General features: G+C 40.8%; 1 non-coding gene across 1 annotated transcript; it reads right to left on the reverse strand.

Annotated features, from left to right (window-relative positions):
- Positions 1 to 13,129: 13,129 nt before the first annotated feature.
- Positions 13,130 to 13,236, reverse strand: LOC121483761. Its single transcript, XR_005985851.1, has one exon. It is a non-coding gene; the product is annotated as a U6 spliceosomal RNA (small nuclear RNA).
- Positions 13,237 to 23,783: the final 10,547 nt, after the last annotated feature.

A 23,783-nucleotide genomic window follows, 5' to 3' on the forward strand; every position in this document is an offset into this window, starting at 1 on the left:
CCCTACTATGTGCGAGGCACTGTTTTAGGCACTAGAGATATAGTGGTGAGTGAAACCCCCCGTTCTTGGGGTGCCTGGATGGCTCAGTCAGTTGAGCATCTGATGATTTTAGCTTGGGTCATGGTCTTAGAGTCATGAGACCAAGCCCTGGGTCAGGTTCCCCACTTAGTGGGAGTCTGCTTCTCTCCCTTTCCCTTTCCCTCCGCCCCTCCCCTCACTTGTTCTCTCTCTCAAATAAAGAAATCTTTTTTAAAAAAAAGAAATTCCTTGTTCTCCCTGAGTGCACACTCTAAATGGAGGAGGTGGATAATAAACAAGCACATATGTCAACTAGTGATAAGTGCAATGAAGAAAACCAAAGCTAGGCTAGTTAGTGATGGGGATGCTATTTCACATAGGGTGGTCCAGAAACGTCTCTTTGTAAAGACAATACTTGAGCAAAGACCGTAATGAAGTGAATAAATGAGTCATGCAGATATATGGGAAAGAGTTTTCTAGGTATAAGGAACAATATGGGTTAAGACCCTGTGGTAGGAGTGTGCCTGACATGTTTAAAACTAGAAGAGGACAGTAAGAAATTTATTAAAGAAGATTCAGAGAGGTAATATAGATGTGGGAATATGGACAAGTCCTGTTGGTCTTTGTAGGCCATTTTAAAGATATTGGCTTTTACACCCTGAGAAATAGGGAGCCATTGGAGAGTTTTAAGCAGAGAAGCAAAATGATATGATTTATATTTTTATAAAATTAATTGCTGTGTAGAGAACAGACTATATGAGGTGAATTAGTTAGGGAAAAGCTAAGCTGCTGTAACAAAGAGATTCAACCTTATGGTAGATTAAGGAACAAAGGAATTTGTTTTTCTCTTACTTAGCCCTAATGTGAACAGTTCAGGTCTATAGAGCCAGTCTAATACTCATGGTAATTCATGGACCTTTCCAAATTGTTGCTCTGCCATTACCTAGGGCCTTGTCATGATCTGCAAGATCAAAGCCGGGTTATCGAGATATCTAAGTTCCAGCAGACAGAAAAAAGAAGATGAGGTCATAGAGGAAGCCCAAATGTCAGAAACCCTTGACTCAGAAATGGCACATGTCACTTCTTCTAACATTCTGTTGATGAGAACTTAGTCACATGGCTACTCCTAACTGCAAGCAATGTTGGGATGTGTAGCAGCAGGATAGTTGTGCATCCAGTTATATTCCTGTGGATATATAGAGTTAAATGGATTTTGATGGACAGCTAGCTATACGTACCATAGAAGACAAGGGCAAAAGAAGGGAGATGTTGCAGTCAACCAAATGAAAGATTATTGTGTCCTGGGGTAAGGTGGTGGCAGTGGAAGTGGGGAGGAGTGCTTAGCTTATGTATATACTATATTTTAAAGGATGTGCTGATAGACTGAATGTGGGTGTGAAAGCCAAGGATGACTCCGAACATTTTATTTTTATTTTTATTTTTATTTTTTGGATTTTATTTTTTTAATTTTTAAAAAATATTTACTTTTTATTGGAGTTCAAGTTGCCAACATATAGCATAACGCCCAGTGCTCATCCCATCAAGTGCCCCTCTCAGTGCCCATCACCCAGTCACCCCCACCACCTGCCCACCTTCTCTTCCACTACCCCTTGTTCATTTCCCAGAGTTAGGAGTCTCTCATGTTCTGTCTCCCTTTCTGATATTTCTCACTCATTTTTTCTCCTTTCCCCTTGACTCTGAACATTTTAATCTGAATAACTTGAAGAAAGGAGTTGAATGAATGATCAGATAAAAAATATCCCACCTGAACCAGAAATTTCTCTCTTCTCTCCATCCTCCTTAAACCAGCACTACATCTTGGTGTGAATAAGACTCAAAATCCTTCTTAAATATTCCAATTTTCAATTCTGTTTTCTACATGTGTGACCTTAAGCAAATAATTTCATTCTACTAGGTCTTAGCTTCCTTCTCTATAAGACAGTAATAATAATAGCACCTACTTCATCAATTTAATGTGAATATTAAGATAACGTACGGAAAGTACATAGCATAGTACAGGACACATAGGAAGCACTCTGTATAAAGCAGCCCAAGACTTGTTACAAGGATTAAATAGGACTATATTTACCTTGTTAAGCACATAACACAATTCTTGACACATAGTAACTACTTATAAATGGCAGTTGTTATTAAAAGGCTAGAGTTGCCAAAGAAAAATCCAGTGACTTTCCAAATTCTTCCACAGATAGCACTGAGAAGAGTATGTTCTCACTACAGTACAGAAACTAAATGAACATGCTGTATGGAGATGTTAGACTATTAGAAATATTTCTCTTAGACCTTGGCTTGTAAGTATCAGCCATAGTCTCTCCCTATCTCTGGTATACCAGACACTGACATCCTCCATATACTAGTGTCAGAGAGTTATATAAATGATTTTCATTCAAACCATATGTTGTTGCAGTTTCATTAACCAATGCCTTCACCTTCCAAAGGAGCAAAGCATTCAATGGAAACTAAACTCAAGCAGGCTACATGAATGAATGCTTGTTTTGACAGGATGAAGAGACTTGCATAAACCAAACAGAAGAAGGAGAGCTGTGAGAACCACTAGTCTCCTTTTCCCCCCATGATCAGTCACTAAATTCAAGAAAGAAAATATATTTCTGATCAACAAATGAGATTTCTATTATGACCCATCTGTTATAATCTGTGTATCTATGTACCACCCTACACAGTTTGCAATACACTCACAGACATTGATACTTTCAACAATTCTATAGGTTCGTAATTCTATTTTACAGATGAAAAAACTAAGAGTTAAGAGGTAAAATAACTTGCCCCCATCCAAACAGTTAGCAAGCAATTTAATTCATTTATTACAAGGTAGGGACCTGCCACAGCTTGGATTTAAGATCTTTACGGTGAAATTCTAAATTTGTATGATCATACTTGTGTTTTCCCACAATCAACAAGGTTTCCTAGCGTAGGTGCTCAATGCAAACCAGAATCTGCAAATCCTGAGTGCCCCCTCCTCATCTTAGTGAGACTTTATAGCATTTGAGTTAATTAGCTTATTCAAGTTTTTTCACCTATGACTAGAAGCTGAGCATACCTGAGCAAAATGTTTCAGAAGGCAATGTTCCATACACCCTGATTAGATTGTTTCCCATGACAGTACTTGCCTTCTGTTTGACTTGAGTTAGAACCCTGAGTTCACATCTTCTATCTGAGAAAAACTGTGCAAATTACTCTTTTCTTCTAAGCCTCAGTTTCCTCAACTGCAAAATTAAGATACTAGTGGTATCCACTTCACAGGACTGTTGTTGGAAATGAAGTAATGTCTGTAAAGTACCAGGTACATATTAGTCATCCAATAAATGATGATGATCTGATGGGGGTAGGATTGATTGCAATGGCAGTATTAATTATAATTATGGTTTCCAGATCATTCCTTTGACACTTCCCATAAAAACATTTATCCCAGTTCTCTTCAAAGCCCTATCTGCTTGCCAAACCTATTGAATTACCTCCTAACCTGCTGATAATAATTTAATGTGTTACTTCCACCAGATAATACATATGCATTTTAAGAAGATGATTGAAAAATACTTGTCCTGAAAAATAACCAAACCAAAACTGCTGTACCTCAAAGAAAGACATTTGAGGGCTAGTTTTAGTTTGGCTATAGCCACCTTCTGCAGGCACACCTTTATTCTATCTGGTATAGATCCAGGCCTGACTGGTTGTGTTTGGCTCCACATGTAAAAGAAAGACAAGGAAGAATGGGTTCTGCCAGGTATTCCAGAAATTGACTTCCAGGTCAAGATATTTGAAAATGTTATTTTGAAAAAAAAAACAAACAGTAGAATAAAATCAAATAAGCCTTTGTCATTCCAACCTCCCTAGCTTCCTGCCTCCCTGCATCCCCTTCCTTTACCCTCCAACAGGAACATGCATGCACACACACACACACACACACACACAGAACAAATATATGGACCCACATAAGCTGCATAAAAGATCATAATGTTCTGTCACAGTGAGGCCAAGGGTAAATGTTGTGCTGTACTGTAGTCAAATGCATTTGATAAGAAATAATGCATAGAAGGGGAATGCAGGTGTTATCAGCAATGCGCAAAATACCTCTATGCTTCTCAGAATTGATAAACACAAAAAGGCTGAACACAGAACAAAATCAGTCAAACCCCATCTTTTTCTAAGAATATGTGACTTTCCATAGTTATTTCTGAACACCCTTATGGTGCACAAGGCGTGATAAATCTTTTAGATATAAGTTGGTCTTTTCCAGAGGAGCAGAATATCCTGCCTAGGGTATCTGGCTGCTGTGGATTTTCACATTTTAGATACTGGCAAAGCTTTTTTGTATAAGATAAAAGGGCTGTATCATATATTCATCTAAGTAAAATTAACAATACAGAATTCAACCCTATTCCTCAATTTATAATCTCTTTCAGGAGGGTTGTCATCCTTGCTAGCTTTCCAATAAACCCAAATCTGAAGGCTCTTGACTATGGGAGAGTGTAAGTCTTCTAAACAAGAAATGGTTTTATCCAAGAAAATGGAATTTTCCATGGATTCTGGCTTAAGTCTGCCTTTGAAATCAAAGGTACTATATCAGGCAATAGGACAATTAATTCAGAAAAGTACAAAAAAAAAAAAAAGTACAAACCAGAGCCAGCCTCACTAGGAGTGGCTGTCTATGTTTATAATTCCCCATCAACTTGTCATATAGTATTAAAATTCATACTTTTGGAGTAAAACACAAAAATGCTGGTTAAAACATATTGCCCCAAAAGAGGAGTATGTATATATTGGTTTATCAGGAAAGGGACTGATCTTGATAGAGCCAGAGCATTTGAATATTACTAATTGATGTACATCTGACAGAGATCCTGGCTTCTGGAGTTAAGGGACAGGGGAAGTGGAACACGTGCTGAAAAGACTTGCAGTAGAACATAAAATTACATCATCAATTAAACAATTTTGCCAAGAGTCAGACCTTTTGGCCATCCCCATCTCTAAGCATCTTCTTACTTTACATTAGCCCCTGGAGGACTCTGAATGATAACCATGCATTATCACCTTGGTAGGGTTTTAATCAGCCTTATCTGATATGAAAAGCAGAGAACATTTACTCACTTCTGGTATTGCTTTCCATGACTCCCCTCACTTCTTCCCAGGAAGACGGAACTCGCCTAAGTGGTCAGAAAAAGCCTGTTGCATTTGTCCTAGCCCCTTTATCAACTCTTAGTCTTGGGAGTAAAGCTGTCAACACGGAATGTGTATTCTGTTCTGCTCCTCCATGTAGAAAGTGTTATAGGAACATAAATATCCATGGGGAGGGGAAGGGCTATGTGATGGTCTAGTGCTACCTTTGGGTAAATAAGTCTGGGATACAGTATTAAGAAGCTCACTTATCCATAGATATAAGCTACGTTTTAAAATAACAGCTTAATTGAGAAAGGAGTTATTTTCATTTCCCATCCTCTGTTCTCTTTTTTCTTAAATATCTATTTATTCAGAATTCAAAGTGTTATTCATTGGACTTCCTTCAATCCAAACACCTCATGCACTGGACCAAGAACATGGAGGAACAGACTAGGACTAGAATTAGCAGACTAAAATAACATGAGGAGGATGTCTGGGTGGATCCAGGTCACATGGTTATAGGCCTTGGACTTCAGTATATAGATAAGATACTTTAAACTTGGCAGTCTGTAGATGCTTACATTAGGCCAAGAGCCTAGTTCTTATAGTTATGCAATTGGATTTTGAATACACAAGGCCAAAATTAACTAGTGAGAAATTTCTCCAAATTTGATTGAAGTTCACAGATCATGGAATCCAGATATATGAGTAGACTGGCATCCCTAGCAAGGATAAAACCAAGATATCTTCTATCTATTATTTTTTTCTTCAGATAATATTGAGTTTCCACCACAATCTTTAGCAATTCTGAGTACTAGACATAGACAACATAATTTTGTCCAGAACAACTTCTTTGGGTATTGGCCACTATATTAGCTGCCTGTTATTGCATAACAAATTATCCCAAAATTTGGTGGCTTAAAACAAAAAACATTAATTATCTCACAATCTCTGTAGGTCAGGAATCAGGTGCAGCTTAGCTGGACCTTCTATGTCAAAGGTAAAGTATTTTCCAAGGTTGCAATCACTGCTTCTCCCTCTCCTCCCGGTTCATTCTCTCTCTCTCTCTTAAATAAATGAATAAAATCTTTTTAAAAAATAGAGAATGAATTTTCAACATTAGGTATGGCATGATCCTGATGTTAATTTAATCAATATAGTCTTGAGACACATTTCAGAGCCTTCTGGGTGCATTAGCACCTACATTGTCCATCAGCACTCTCAGTGATTGCTATTGGGGAAGTAGCTTCATCAAGGCGGGAGCAGGACTATCATAAACTGCTGACCTCCTGCTCTATGGAAATTGTTCAACAGTTAAACTTAGTGATTTAAGAGAAAAATAAACTGGAATAAACTGGGGAATATTAGGGGAGTCTCTTCTTCCCACTCCAGATGTTTCTTTCCATGTGTTGTGATATACCTATAGGGAGGAGGGGACTGAGAAATAATTTAACTGGTTGTCAAACTTGGGACAAGGAAATGTGCATGCACAGTTCTGTTCATACATCTCCTTCCTGGAATATGACAGACTACAAAGGAGCTGTGTTCTGCTCTAATTTCTGCCAAACAGTGAGAGGGGCCTGACCCTGTGAAGGCCCTGCAATGGTATGGCACAGGCTGTGACCGAGGGGATAAGTCTCTCTAACACAGGGGCACAGTATTAGAAAGCCCACTTGCTCATTGATCTATATAGGGTGTCCTTCACCCCAGACCTTATCCATATTAAAGGTGATATTTTAGATTATCTTTAGATTCCTTTGAATTTCTCAATTGTTCAGAACTCAAGGTAAGTAAAATACCATGCTATTGATTGCTCTCCCACTTGCTCACAAACACATGTGGTCTGTTTATGAAGGGAAATTTGCTTCTCAAGATGACATGAAAGAGAATTCCTATGGATAATGAGTGGGGGGACCCTGAATATACAACACGAAAATCTTGAAAGGTTGTCACCCAAAGCAGGAAGTAGGACCCTGAAAAGGGAAATGAGTCTTAATCACTTGGCTGAGGGCCAGCTGGGAATAACAGAACTATTCTCAGAACTTTACTTTTGAACTCAAAGATCCCTTTAGACTCTACAAATGCTCATTTTAAAAAATTCTCCTGATTCAACAAGGTCTGAAGGATGAAGTAGAATTGAGCAACTGTGATAAATAGCAATATGATCAGTGGCTTATTTGCTCTCACAAATTCCTATTGCCTCTGGGGATTTTCCTGATACTGGGGGACATGAATTTGCAAATAATGTCTTTCTCTGGGTCTGGAAGAGTTTCTGTCATTTTCTTCATTTTTGTTGACATTTCCCCAATAATTTATGAGCTTCCGTTGATATGTAGAAAGATCAATAGCTATGTGCATCTTTGGGAACTAAGTGACAAAATAACACTAACATGCTCCAGTAAAAAGCACCGCATTTCTCTTGTCATGGTCAATATTTGAAGTTGGTAAAACATAGAGGTGACTCTTTCTTTGTGCATATCTATATTTCCTCAGATATTCTGAAGCGTGGATTCCTTTCTAAATGCCAAGGGGCAGTAGTTTTCCAAAAGAGCTAAGACATAGCATTAGGGGTGACAAGGAGCCCTCTCAGGGGTGGCCATGGAAATGAAGAGTGAAGAGGTAGGTTCCATCTCTTACCCAACTATACCTGGGGCATTTTTGTTTTAATCTGTTTTATATATTGAGCTTTCCTGAAATATTTCATTTGAACACAGAGTCCAAAAATTTTTTAAAGTTTGAAAATCTAACAGCAAAAATATAAACTCAATTAAAAAATGGTAAAAGGACTTGAACCTTTCTCTAAAGAAGACATACAGATGGCCAATAAGCACATGAAAGGATGCTCAGCACTACTAATTATTAGGGAAATGCAAGTCAAAACCACAGTGAGATACTACATCCCACCTATCAGGATGCCTGTAAATTAAAAAAGTAGAAAATAACAAGTATTGGTGAGGATGTGGAGAAATTGGAACACTTGTGTATTACTGGTGGAAATATAAATAGTATAACTGCTGTTAAAATGATACGGTTACTCCTAAAAAAAATAAAAATAGAATTACCATATGATTCAGCAATTCTACTCCTGGATATATACCCACAAGAATTGGAAGCAGAGGCTCAAACAGATATTTGTACACCTATATTCATAGCAATGTTATTAATAATAGCCAATGATAAATGGATAAATAAAATGTAATATATCCATACAATGGAATATTACCCAGCCTTTAAAATGAAGGAAATTCTGACACAGGTTACAACATGGATGAAATTTGAAGGCATTATACTAAATAAAATAAGACACAAAAGGACAAATATTGTATGATTTTAATTCTATGAGATAACTATTATAGTCAAATTCATAAACACAGAAAGTAGAATAGTAGTTGCCAGAGACTTGTGGGAAAGTGGAATGGGGAATAATGTTTAATTGGCACAGAATTTTGATCTGGGAAGACGAAGCCATTCTGGAAATGGATAGTTGGTGATGGTTGCACATCATTGTGAATGTAGCTTCCGTAATAGTTTATTAAAGGTATACATCATTAGACAAGGTTCTAAGACCAAGTTAAGGGAGAAGAGAAGTTTAAAGTTTGGGAGTAAAGTGGATTCTGTTGGATGCAGTTAAACCCAGATGCCAAAGTTGGACTGAAGAGACCCCAAAACTGGAGGAAACAAAGAATATAGTCAACCCAGAGAGCAAAGAAGGCTTGAAATGTGGGCCTAACCGTAGTGTGACAAAGTTGGGGTAGTAGGAACAGTAGTCCTGAACCATCATTGACTCACAGGACACAGCACTCCAAACACTATACCGCTAATGAAGCTAACGTAACCTTTCTCAAAAATTCTGAACCAGGTAAGGGGAGACAGTGACAGGAGAAGCTATTGAGAATTCCTTAAGAATACTACCATCCATGGATGCCTGGGTGGCTCAGTGGTTGAGCGTCTGCCTTCAGCTCAGGATGTGATCCCAGAGTTCCAGAATCAAGTCCTTCATCAGGCTCCCTGCAGGGAGCCTGCTTCTCCCTCTGCCTTGTGTCTCTGCCTCTCTCATGAATAAATATATAAATAAATCTTTAAAAAATACTACCATCCAATGTGAGAAATATTCAAGGCTCAGAAGACCACTGGAAAAGAGAGGAATGTACCACTTCCAAAATAGTCAATTTACATATGGACGATTAAGCATGAAACAAACACTAAGCTCAGTCACCCATGGGGTTTCCATTGTCATTAAGAACTAGCTAATTCTTGTCTCCACTGGTGTTCACTTTAAAGAAAGTAAGTAGGATGCCTGGGTGACTCAATTGTTTAAGCAGCTGCCTTAGGTTCAGGTCATGATCTCAGGGGCCTAGGATCAAGCCCTGCGTGGGTCTCCCTGCTCAGCAGGGAGTCTGTTTATCCCTCCCATTCCCTCTCTCCTTCTACCCTTATTCTTACTTGTGCTCTCTTTCTCAAATAAATAAAACCTTTAAAAAATAAAGTGCTTCCAAACACACCAGGAGATTTCTATGTCAACAATAACTAAATCTTAGGACGCCTGGGTGGCTCAGTGGTTGAGTGTCTGTCTCTGGCTCAGGGCATGATCTTGGGTCTGGGGATTGAGTCCCGCATCTGGCTCCCCTCGAGGACCCTGATTTTCCCTCTGCCTCTGTCTCTGCCTCTCTCTGTTTGTCTCTTATGAATAAATAAATCAAAAAATCTTTAAAAAACAAAACAACTAAATCTTTTTAAAAGTCATTTATATATTACCTTCAAATCTTCGTATCATCCTTGACTTTCTTCTTTCTCTTATACCCCACATCCAGTCTGTCAGTAAACTGCCTTCAAAATAAATGCAGATTCTATCTCCTCTTCATCTCCGCTGCCTTTGAAATAAATTCAAAATCTGCCTCCTCTTCATCTCTTCTACCAAGCCAACATTATTTGTTGCCATGTCTACTCCAACAGCTTCCTAACTACCTTACCTCTACTTCTGTCTTCCTATGGTCTGCTCTAAGCAAAGCAACCAGAGGGAGCCATTTAAAATATAAATCAGATCATTGACATGATATAGAAAAAGGCAGTATAATGCAGAGTAGGAGTACAAGTCTGGAGCTAGACTGCTATAGTTAAAATTCTAGATCCATCACTTTCTAGCTGTATGACCTCAGCTAAGAAATTTAATCTCTATGTAACTTTCTCTCATCCTTACAACAAAGATAGTATTAGTAGCTATATTATAGATATGCTTGAAGATTACATTAGTTGATACACCCAACACACTTAGCCTAGTACCTGGAACCATAAATTTTAGCTATTGTTATGTCACGTAACTGCTCAAAACCCTCCAAAGGATTCCCATCATGCTTAGAATAAAAATCCGAAGTCTGTACCACAGCTTAAAAGATCCTACATGAACTGACCTTTACATACTTCCCTGATTTCACTTTCTTTCATTCTTTTCCCTGTTCAACTAAACTGTATTCACATTGACCTCTTTGCTGTTACTAAAACACACTGGACATTATAGTATATATAGTTTATAATTTCACTTGTTCATTCAACAAATATTTGTTGGACAACTGCTATGTAACAGGAACTGCTGTAGGTATTTAAAATACATCAATGAGCAAAGCAGATGAAAATCCATACCCTCTATAAACAGATCTAAGCCCACTCCCTCCCATCTTTGTCTCCTAAATCCTATTTCCCTAGACAAATCAAAGATAAGTGAAAGTTGATCAGGAAGACTGTGAGGCCAGGTACAGGTAAAAGAGACAAGTGAGAGGGAAATGAAGCCCTAGTTTCTCACATGAGTGTCAAGTTTCCCGAAGTTGAGCGGTTTATTAAGGAGTCCCGAGAGCTCAGGGCCAATCACCTGACGGTATCTCCCAGTCCCAAGCCATACCAACCAGTCTGCCCAATGAGACAGTCCCATCCTTCCTGGGTAAGGCCCAGGCACATAAAATTAATTGTACTTATGTCCCCAGCTGAAACATTAAAGGACTTCAACCCAACATTGTGAGAAAAGGACTTATTTTGCTAACACAATAAATGTGACATGGTCTAATAGGTAACTGCTGAGGGAGCTCTTTAGGAGATTATTTTAAAACATATGAGTAACTTATTAAGACATGGATAGTAGATTCTTTTTATTTATGTACACTGAGGTGAAGAAAATCCTCAATATTTTTTAGTTAATTACTAAGCTAACTTCTGAATTTCAAGGCTTTTTTGTTTTCTATGAGGTAAGCAAGAACACAAACCACTGAGCCAGTCCAACAGGAGCCTAGTACACTCTGGCCCAGGTCACAGGATGGCCCCTCCTGCACATGTCCCAGCCTTCTCACTCAAGTTCCTTTGCATAGGACTTAACTAAGGAGCAGAATGATAAGGCAAAATGAGGACATTTCCTAAAGACTCTAGGTTTTCAGGGTCTGTAAATGCTGCAAGATACAGGCTACAGGGACTAACTGTCTGAGGGCTCTGGGGCTAAAATAAAAGGCTGGACAGGCAACCAGCACTAACAAACCTGGTTTAAAAAAAAAACCTCTAAGGGTCATGTCATACGTCCTAATTACTCCTCTCTATTCTTATTGAGCATTGGGCCTAGCTGGCTGCTAGACCTCATTCCCTACCCTAAAGCAGCAGGCAACAAATGCTTGTGAGTCAAGGTTGCTGTTTACAGCAATCTAGTAGTAAATCCTTCTTTGAAGCAAAAGTGACCCCAAAATTCTTCTGCATATCTGCACTATGTCTATTGATTTTCTGTTTTCTCACTGTGTATATTTTTAATTATACAAGTACTACATGGATACATTCTTGTAAAAATGCAATTGGAACACATAAAATAAAAGGGCCCCTTGACCACTGACTCCCTATTCTATTCCCCCACCTAGAGAGAACCACTATGATCAATTTGGTCTATATCCCTCAAAGCCTTTTCCTATTCATCTTGGTTCCTTTATATATCTGAGTTCACAAAGCTGTTTTGACAGATTTTTCTTTTAAAGAAATAGTCTCAAACTGTTATAGTGTAATTTTTGCTTGCTTTTTCTTCTTGACAATATGCCTTAGAGATTTTCCATGTTAGTAAATACACAGTTATCTTACTCTTTTTAACTGTTACATAGTATTCCATAATAAGGCTATACCTTTGTTTATTTAATCAGTTACCTTTGAGGGGTCTCCCATGTTCTCTTTACTTGGGCTACTCTTAAAATTTCTCAGAGATGCCTGCTAGACCAAATGTTTATGCCCCCCCCTCGCAATTCATATGTTGAAACCGTAACCTCCAATGTGATGGTATAAGCAGGTGGAGCCTTTGCAAGGTGATTAGGACATGAGGGTGGAGCCCATGTGAATGGGATTAATACTCTTGTTAAAAAGACACCAGAGAATTCCCTTGCCCCTTCTACCACATGAAGACACAGTGAGAAGATAGCTATTTATGAACCAGAAAGTACACCCTCATAGACACTGAATCTGCCAGTGCTTGACCTTGACATCCCAGCCTTCAGAACTGTAAGAAACAAATCTCTGTTGTTTATACGCCATCCAGTCTATGGTATTCTTTTATAGCAGCCTGGATAGACTAAGACAATGTCCCATTACAGAACATAACATGTTTTCCTTTATCATGTAACCACTTTGTTTTATTCCACTTTTCACTTTTCCCCCACTAACTCTCTATTTGGGAAACTGTTGCCTTGATTTAGATGGAGGACTATGGAATAAATTGCTCTGATTTTCTCTCTTTCACCAGGATGGTAAACTTTTTCTTTTCTTTTCTTTTTTTAAAATATGGAACATTGGGATCCCTGGGTGGCGCAGCGGTTTAGCGCCTGCCTTTGGCCCAGGGCGCGATCCTGGAGACCCGGGATCGAATCCCACGTCGGGGTCCCAGTGCATGGAGCCTGCTTCTCCCTCTGCCTATGTCTCTGCCTCTCTCTCTGTCTGTGTGTGACTATCATAAATAAATAAAAATTAAAAAAAAAATATGGAACGCTTCACGAATTTGTGTGTCATCCCTGTGCAGGGGCCATGCTAATCTTCTCTGTATCGTTCCAATTTTAGTATATGTGCTGCCGAAGCGAGCACTGGTAAACTTTTTCTATCCTTACCATAACAGTGTGATTTATTCACAGCTACTCTGTTCCACCTCCTGTTTACTTCCCAAAGGCAAACTCAGTCTGTTCACTCTTTCTGTGGTTTCTAAGACAACTTATCTCCAGAAGCAATTATCTATAACTTCTAAAAAATATACCACCTTCCATGGATGTTATTCAAAATATTTAGCAACCATATGAACCAGGCACAGACCAATCTTACTGGATGCCTGAACAGGGCAAACACTAGTTTTTGTATCATGCTGACACCAATTAGCTAAGTGTCAGTTTTTCTCACCACTCCTTTATAAGATTGTCTGCTAAACATGTGTCTGCTACCAAATCACATTTTTGTTCCCCAAACTTCAATCATTAATTCAATACACATTTATCAGGAGGCTACACTGTCCCTTGCATTGCATTAGAGCAGGGTTTGACCCCAGAACTACTGACATTTCAGGCAAGATAAATGTTATGGGGGACTGTCCAGTGCGCTGTAAGATGTTTAGCAGCATTCCTGCCCTCTAACCATTAGATTCCAGTAGCAGCTGCCTCCTCCCCAGTTGTGACAAACAAAAATGACTCTAGACATCGCCAAATGTCCCCTGGGGGGACAAAATCACCTATGTATGAAAACCACTATAGTAGATGTTGATGAGATATAAGACAAAAAAACAAAATTTCTGCCCTAGGTTAGATTACAGTCTCATTTAACATTTGATTTAATATACTAGGGATCCCTGGGTGGCGCAGCGGTTTAGCGCTTGCCTTTGGCCCAGGGCATGATCCTGGAGACCCGGGATCGAATCCCACGTCGGGCTCTTGGTGCATGGAGCCTGCTTCTCCCTCTGCCTGTGTCTCTGCCTCTCTCTCTCTCTCTCTGTGACTATCATAAATAAATAAAAATTTAAAAAAATAATATACTAGTGGGCCAGCCTAAAATATGTTTCTGTTGTTACAGTTATGTAACCTCAATATTCACTCTTTACCCAAAGTTATATAGAAGCATCTTCATATCGGCAGCCTTGGCCCTAAGAGTATGAGCAGTAGTTAATGAAAGAATGTTTATAAGCTTCATTAATAGAAACTGTAATCACATCTGTGCCCTTTTTATTCAATAGCTGATTCCTGAAGAATTGTGGATAAATGGAACTACACTTCCCCACTGACAGAATTTAATAGCTCAGAACCACTTTTTTAAATCTCCACTTGATTCTAAATGGATATAATCTCCTTAGACTTTAGATATCAATTAAGAACATGTGTGTAAATCTACTAACCCAGTTCTCGGTGCTTGTCATGGATTATCTCATTCATTCATCACAATAAGCCTATAAGGTAGGTTTTGTTATCATCTCAATTTAAAGATGAAGGAATAGAAGTGCAGAAAAGTTAAATATGTGACCTAAGGTCATACAACCATTACAGGGTAGGCCCAGAGCCCAAATCCTCAACTACTACATGGCACTGCCTCAATAAAGATGAAGAAGAGAAAGAATAATGAGGAAAAGGAAGAGAAAGAGGAGTAAAGAATTAAACTTACCCCTGCCTCCTCCCATGGATTTGAATGTAGTCCAAGTACCAAGAGAAGGAGGTTTTATCTTACAAATGCCCTGGACCACTTTGGAACTTGATTATGACCACCTCAGCATCACGTGCCACAGATCCAAAGTCAAGAGTTCCTAGCAGGTCTTAAAGATGTGTCCTGAGAGGGCATATGAAATTGGCAGGAACTACTAGCCTTGCTCAAGGTCAGAGAAGCAAGAGCATAAAGTCCAAATATTTTGACAATGTCTCACTACCCTATTCACTGCAACATATTCCAAAGAAACTGAATTGCTTGCTGTGGAAGAGGAAGCTCAAGGTCAGAAAAACAGAAGATCCTGAAGCCAGAACACCAAATAACTGTTAGTGTGGAAATCCATCAGAGGAGTCTTTAGACAGAGGCTCTGAATGGTCCACCACCAAAGTTAAGCATCTCCCCTGTACTTCAGTGTTTCTCTTCTTTTTCTTTTTGCCTCTGCAGCACAGAATCTTCACTGACTTGATTTTCATTGTTTGCTAAGTCCACCCAAATACACTGTCCTACGTAATTTAATATATAATATATATATAATAAATAAATATATATTCAGTCATTTCTACTATAATATGGCATATCCTTTTTAAAATTACCGCACTATGCAAAATTGCACAATGAAAACCACAGGGCTTATGGGAAAAATGGGGTTAGAAGAACAACAATAAAAAGTATCAGTAGCATTTTAAAAACCAGATAGGAAAGGCAGCACAGTTTTACACATGTTAATGGTTAAGAAATACATAAATACTACAATAAATATGGAACTTCACCTTGAAAACACCTAAAGTTTGCTTATAGATGTAGGCATAGCAGGTTATGAGTTATTGTGAAGTGGCGGAAGGAATCATATCTGAAGTCAGATGGAAAGTTGTAACACTAAATGTGAATGGCTATGGCTAATAGATGTTTAAGGGTGTATTTTGTGTATTACCAAACCACTCAGTTCAGCTGGGTGTAGTTTTCTGCATTTACCTAATATTTCTTGTTGACGGAATCATGCTAAAGCAAACACAAAATTCATGTCATGCTCAAATTGTTCCCTAATATATCAATCACATTGGAACAAACTCAAGTTTTCAAAACAGAGATTATAGCAGAACTGACTTACAATGATTTAGGTACTAAGAAGATGGAAAACAGTGGCAGAATGGAGTAGTATCAAGGACAATAAGCCTCCAATTAAAATTCCAGGCTACCTTTCCATGCTACTGTAAAGGCATATACCTACAACTAAAAGAAAGTATCTTTTTATATTCTCCCTTTTATTCAAAGATCCTAAAACAAAATACTACGGGGGCTGCAGGTTCTATTTATCTCCTACTGTGAAGGCACTGACTTGGACCTGCTGCCTTCCCCAAATAGACAAGACAGGTACATAGAAGTCTGGGGGATTATCTGACATTCAGAGAATCTTTACACCAACCAATACTTAATAAGTCCAACTGAAGTAAATAGAGACAGAAACAGCCCCAGTGTTCATTTTTAATTCTTTGCTTTTCTTTTAATTCTTTGCCTCATTTTGTTGCTTTCGCATATCTAATTCTCCCCTCCTAGAATAATATTTCTTCCCCTTGTGGTGGTTTTATTTTATTTTTTTTTCTGTCTAAAGCAGCACACCCCACATCTACTCACACTTGGTGCTCAGCCACACGGCCACAGAAGTGGGACTGGGAGACATAGTGGGGCGCCCTTGCCCAGCAGACCCTTCTGGACGTGGGTGAGGGTTGTGTACTGAATATCCCCCCAAATTCATAGGCTGAACCTGGACCCCCAACGTGACTGCATTTGCGGAGGTTAACGAAGAGGAAGAGACATCAGACCTGTCCCCATCCCGCAGGGTGGGAAGACTGCAGCTGCTGGGAGCCCCTGGGCCGTGCTGTCTTGGTAGGGCAGCCGACTAACCCAGTGAGGACTTTGCTGACAGTCCTGTGAGGCGGAAGGGATGACACATGAGGGACAGGCAACAAAGGGCTCTAGTGTCTTTTTTTTTTTTTTTAATGGACAATCTCAAACGTTTAAGAGTAGGGGGCCCCTAATGGGCCCTGGGTGCCCAGCAGCCAGCTTCAACTATTAGCACCTTACAACCCTTTCTGGGTCCCCGGTCTCCAAGCACAGACACCAGAACACTGCAATTTCCTTCACCAACAGGACGTCCTTGTGCCCACCTAGGAGGCCTCCGTGGGGCTGTGCAGAGCCTACCTGCACGGCTCCAGGTGGACTGTGCTGAACACCGGGCCTGACCTGCAACTGCCCATGCAGCAGAGCAGAAAGGGGACTGCCAGCCAGATGCAAGGGTGCTCCTGGGCCAGGGGCAGGGCCGCGAGACCTGCACTGGACGGGTGTGGATGCTGGAGTCACCGGTGACCGGGAGGGACAAGCTGGAGCAGCTCAAGGGTCTACGTGAGCTTGGACATCAGCAACCAGCGGAAGTGGTTTGTGGCTGCCTGACTCTGGCCTTGGAGCCACGGGTGGAGAGGGAAGCCGGTCAGGCTGGTGCTGCGGCACCGGGGTTGGCACTGATGTAGGAGGCACGATCTGCCGGCTGGGCCTGCACCCCCTGGATACCCGGGCTCGCTGGGGGCTTCTGTAGTCGGGGCGCACCTGCAGCACCACCTGCAGCACCTGGATACCCGGGCTCGCTGGGGCTTCTGCAGTCGGGCGCACCTGCACCATCACCTGCAGCACCTGGATACCCGGGCTCGCTGGGGCTTCTGCAGTCGGGCGCACCTGCACCATCACCTGCAGCACCGCCTGCAGCACCTGGATACCCGAGCTCGCTGGGGCTTCTGCAGTTGGGCGCACCTGCGGCACCACCTGCAGCACCTCCTGCGGCACCGCCTGCACCCCCCCCCCCCCCCCCCCCGTCCACGAGGCTCCTGCACGCGCAGGGGCGGCCAGGCCAGCTCGAGCCCCTCTGCGGCCGTGGTGCGAGGCTCCGTGCGCACGCTGACCCCGGAAGGCCAGGGGACGGGCTTCCTGGCCCGGCGCTGCTCCCGGGGGAGGGGGGCTGTCCGGGGCTCCCGCGGCCCAGACGGCGGGGGCGGCCGGTGCAGCGCAGCACGGGCGGCGGCCGCCTCGGGACCCGGGGGTCTCCAGCCGAAGCTGCGTCCTCGGGGAGCCGCGGGTTCGGGTCCCGCCCCCGCCCGACGGCCCGCCGGCCCGCCGGCCCGCCGGCCCGCCGCGGAGGTGCGCAGGCGCCCGGGCCGCCCCACGACGACCCGCGCCCCAGGGGCCGGCCCCCGGCGCCCGAAGCCCCGCCCTCCGCGCTCCGGGTCTCCGCCCAGCGGGCTCGCGGCTCCCAGGGCCCCGCAGCCCCGGTTCCGGCCGCCCCTTGTGGTGGTTTTAAAAACATGTCCACAAATTTTTTGATACTTTCCCACTTCAAGAAGTGAAGTTTAATTCGCTTCCCTTTGAGTATGGCCTGGACTTAAATGACTCACTTCTAACAAATAGGATAGAAGTGATGGTATATCACTTCCATTAAGTTATAAAAAAGACTGTGGCTTCCATCTTGGTTTTCTGTGTCTCCCATTGGGATCATTTGCCATGACAGAAGCCAGCTGCCATGCTTTAAGTTTTCCTAGCTTTCATTCGGTGATTGTTTATATATTTTTATTTCTTTGCTGGGGCTTTCTATTTTTCCATTTCTCTCAAGGATTTTGCCCTTGCTTATTGGTGTATTTTTATAATAGTTGCTTTAAAATTTTTTCATATAATTCCAACATCTGTCATCTAGGATGATATCTGTTGATTGTCTTTTCTCATGTGAGTTAAGACATTTCTAATTCTTTATATGCTTAATAATTTTGGATTATATCCTGGAAAATTTAGATGCTGCCTTATCAGATCTTGAAAATTGTTTAAACCCTATGAAGAATGCTGATACTGATGGTTTTGTTTTAGCAGGCAGTCAACGTTCTGATCCAACTTCTGTGGGTTGTGGTTCCAAAGTCCATTCCATTTTCAAAGCCTTTACAGCACTATCCAGGTATGTTTCACATGTCCGCCTTTTAGTGAATAGTCTGGGATCTAGGCTGTGGTCTGTTTAGTTCTTGAAGACTTTAGTCTGCTAAATAGGGTCTAACCCAGACACGTTCACTCAGGGTTGAGCTCTAGAGTTCATAAACAACTTTATAAGGTCACTTTCCCAAGCTTCTCCCTTTCTGTGATCTCCTCAGAACTTTCTGGTTCCCTGAGGCTCTTTTTGTTCAGTCCTCTGGCCTGAAAGCTGAGGTTTAGTTAGTTATCCTACTCTGCTATTCACTTTTGCAATGTGCCCTTGTTTAGGTCCAAGCAATAGCGTACAGAAAGAGGAAAAAAGCAATGGAAATTGGCCCAACCCTCTTAGAACCACAGATCCACCAAAAGAAAAGAGAATCCCCTGTCCTCAAAGACTTAGCCCCTGAAGCCTTCAATTATCAACTGCTGCCCACTATTTCCACAGAATTTATTGGGAGTCAGAGCACAAGAAAACAGAAAAGAGTTTTTAAAAAAGTGGAAGATTTCCACACTAAGTGTTAGTAGTTCCCTTTCCCATTCTTTTTTTAAAGATTTTATTTATTTATTCATGAGAGACAAGAGAAAGAGGCAGAGACACAGGCAGAGGGAGAAGCAGCCTCCATGCAGGGAGCCCGATGTGGGACTCAATCCGGAGACTCCAGGATCAGGCCCTGGGCTGAATGAAGGTGATGCTAAACCACCCGGGCTGCCCCCCACCCGCCCTTTTCCATTCTTAAGCCAGAATTAGATCACTTCTCCTAGAGCTCTGTCTGCTCACTGATGGCCACTTAACTGGATTCTGATATGCTGAGTTCGGGCCAGAGTATAGCAAAATTTTTAAGTGGCATGCTCACCAGTTCAGCGATAGTGTGATTTCTGTTTTTTCCTCCCAATCTGCTACTATTTACTTTTCAGACTATTCGATGTTCTATTCATTCTGTTCAGGCTTTATAGCTATATACAAAACTGGAGGGTAGAGTATGCTTATTTCATCTAATCCAGAATTGGAACCCCATTATGCTATATTATAATTATCTAATTTTGTTTTTCTGTTTCTCCCTGCAAGCTCCTTAGAACTGAGATTCTATATATCCCCCATAACTAGAACAGATCTTAGAATAACATTGGTGACTAATAAATTATTCTGTAATGAGTGAGTGATTGAAGCTCCTAACCAGGGATGCCTGGTTGGCTCAGCGGTTAAGCGTGTCTGCCTTCAGCTCAAAGTGTGATCCTAGAGTACTGGGATTGAGTCCCACATTGGGCTCCTTGCATGGAGCCTGATTCTCCCTCTGCCTGTGTCTCTCTACCTCTCTTTCTGTGTCTCTCATGAATAAATAAATAAAATCTTAAAAAATAAGGTCCTAATCAGGAAACCTACCCATTCCTAGAGTCCAAAAGCAAGGAAACCAGCTTGGCAGCATGAGCATGGAGCAGAGCTTGTGCCAGTAGGAAAGAGTAACAGTGCCCTCTTCAGTAGTGTAAACTTATTTCTCCAGAAGGCCTCTGATGGCAATGCTCCCATCTTTGCCATTTAATCCATTACTAGTTGCAAGACAGAGATTTCACACATAGTAGTAAAGGGATGGCTATATTTTAAAAATGACCATCAATCAGTAATTTGAATGAACAAGCCCATATAATATTCTCAACTCTACGTTAAGCACAGGAAGAATAAACAAGGAAAAGGCATTGACCCTACTTCTCAATTTAGTTATAATACACAATTTGTATGACTAACTCATTGAAAAACAGAAAAAATTCAAGGCATGACATCAGGAAATATGTAATTGTGAAGAGTACTGTAATAGTTCAAAGGGGTGCAGATCAGAGTGGTCTGGAACAGCTACAACAGAGGAAGACGCAAAACTTGAGATGAGTCTTGAACTGTGGGTTAAAGAGTAGTAAGTGGAGGTCTTTTTAGAAAGATTAAGCAACACAAGCAAAGCTGTGAATGGGGAAGAACATGAGAAACAGATGGGCCTGACTACAGAAAAGATTATATTTGATGAGCTCAGTAGTCTATACTTATTGCTGCATTCTGGCCATGGTGTCAAAAATATTAAAAACCCAGAACTAAGAGGGATCTTCACTTATTCAACTCTATCCAGTGCCAAGACTCTGATTCATGCACCAGTTCTCCTGTCCTACACACACACACACACACACACACACACACACACACACACACAAAGACCCTCTTTCTGACAACATGGGTCCATTTAGAATCAGTGTTTCTCTTTTAAGAAGTATCAGAAAATATTTTTTCTCTCTACTGGGGTTGCCAGGACACCATATGGCAGGAGCCTAAATGTAGAATAAAGGAAAGCAAAGACAAACAGGGCCCAAAATAAATGGCAAAAAAGAGCCTGATGATATCAACTGATCCCTTAAATCAGCCCTCACTAAAGTCAGTTCCCTGTTATATGATACAACTGACTCTATTTTTGAGTTTTTTGAATTGGGCTTCTGTTATGTGCCACAAAAAGAATCTTGAATAACACAAGACTTCTCCATACTCTCACCAACTGGTTAAGCAGCCATAGGATTTGGAGTTCCCAAATTATAGGGCAATCATTTCTTTCTGAGGGAGCCTATTACATCTTTAGATAGCCCTCATAGAATATTATTCCTTTCACTGAATTAAAATTTGCCTCCATTTTACTTCATCTTCTTGGTTCTAGTTCTCATCTCTGGAGCCAAATATAATAAGGGTGATCTCTCTGGCACACTCATTTGAGGACAACTTCTATGTCTTCCCTGAGATTGCTCACACTCAGTTCCTTCAGCAGTTCCTGATGGCATAGTTTGTATGACTGCAGGCCTCCTTACAGTCTGAGTAACACTGCTCCCAATGGGTTCCAGTTTGTAAAAGGTATTGTCCAAGACTAAGTGAAACATTCTAGTTAGAACAATACACATTACAATTGGATTATCACTTGTCTCACATTCTATTATCGCAATGGTTCTCAACTTTGGTTTCCCATTGGAATCACCTGGGGAGATTTAAATATACCTATTTCTAGGCCCTACCCCCACAGATTCCTATGCAGTTGATCTGGGTTGCAGCCTGGGAAGCCAAGTGTGTGAACCACCATATTAATGTGTCACAAAAAATACACACTCACAGGCAAAAATATGTGAAGGGGTTAAAAGGTAAACACTTCTAGTTATAAAATAAATAAGTTACAGGGATGAAAAGTACAACATAAGGAATAGAGTAAAAAATATTGTATTAACTTTATATGGTGACAGAGGGTAACTACACTTATGGTTAACAATGAGTAATTTATAGAATTCTAATTCTATATATATTAGTTATAGAATGTACTAGCATTAATATATTAATATTAGTATAATATTCTATATGTAGAATTGTTGAATCACTATGTAGTACACTTGAAAGTAATATAACATTGCATGTCTACTTTAATTTAAAAAAAAAGATATTTAAAACAAAACATAGACACGTCTCATAGCTAATTTATCTTTGAGCTCATTGAACATTAAAGCCCCTAAGCCTTCTTTATATGAGCTCTGCTATACCATACTCCATATCTGGGCAATCAGTTTCTTGGACTTTCCCCACAATCATATATATAATTGAAGTTCAATTTGCCAAAATATAGTGTAACACCCAGTGCTCATCCCGTCAAGTGACTCCCTCAGTGCCTGTCACCCAGTCACCCCATCCCCCCGCCCACTTCCCCTTCCACTACCCCTTGTTCATTTCCCATAGTTAGGAGTTTCTCGTGTTCTGTCACCCTCTCTGATTTTTCCCATTCATTTTCTCTCCTTTCCCCTTTAATCCCTTTCACTATTTCTTATATTCCCCATATGAGTGAAACCATATAATGACTGTCCTTCTCCGATTGACTTACTTCACTCAGCATAATGCCCTCTAGTTCCATCCACATCGAAGCAAATGATGGGTATTCATCCTTTCTAATGGCTAATATTCCATTGTGTGTGTGTGTGTGTGTGTGTGTGTGTGTGTGTATATAGAAGACATACATCTTCTTTATCCATTCATCTTTCGATGGACACCAAGGCTCCTTCCACAGTTTGGCTATTGTGGACATTGCTGCTAGAAACATTGGGGTGCAGGTGTCCTGCCATTTCACTGCATCTGTATCTTTGGGGTAAATCCCCAGCAGTGCAATTGCTGGGTCGTAGAGCAGTTCTATTTTTAACTCTTTGAGGAACCTCCACACAGTTTTCCAGAGTGGCTGCACCAGTTCACATTCCCACCAACAGTGAAAGAGAGTTCCCCCTTCTCCACATCCTCTCCAACATTTGTTGTTTTCTGTCTTGTTAATTTTCACCATTCTCAAGGTGTGAGGTGGTATCTCATTGTGGTTTTCATTTGTATTTCCCTGATGGCAAGGGATGCAGAGCATTTTCTCATGTGCATGTTGGCCATGTCCATGTCTTCCTCTGTGAAATTTCTGTTCCTATCTTTAGCCCATTTCATGATTGGATTGTTTGTTTCTTTGCTGTTGAGTTTAATAAGTTCTTTATAGATTTTGGAAACTAGCCCTTTATCTGATAGGTCATTTGCAAATATCTTCTCCCATTCTGTAGGTTGGCTTTTAGTTTTGTTGACTATTTCTTCTGCTGTGCAGAAGCTTCTTATCTTAATGAAGTCCCAATAGTTCATTTTTGCTTTTGTTTCCCTTGCCTTCATAGATGAATCTTACAAGAAGTTGCTGTGGCCAAGTTCAAAAAGGGTGTTGCCTGTGTTCTCCTCTAGGATTTTGATGGATTCTAGATTCACATTTAGAGCTTTCAACGATTTTGAGTTTATGTTTGTGTGTGGTGTAAGAGAATGGTCTAGTTTCCTTCTTCTGCACATGGCTGTCCACTTTTCCCAGCACCATTTATTGAAGAGACTATCCTTTTTCCAGTGGATAGTCTTTCCTGCTTTGTCAAATATTAGTTGACCATAGAGTTTAGGG

Source organism: Vulpes lagopus, chromosome X (genome assembly GCF_018345385.1).
Source record: "Vulpes lagopus strain Blue_001 chromosome X, ASM1834538v1, whole genome shotgun sequence".
NCBI classification, from domain to species: Eukaryota; Metazoa; Chordata; class Mammalia; order Carnivora; family Canidae; genus Vulpes; species Vulpes lagopus.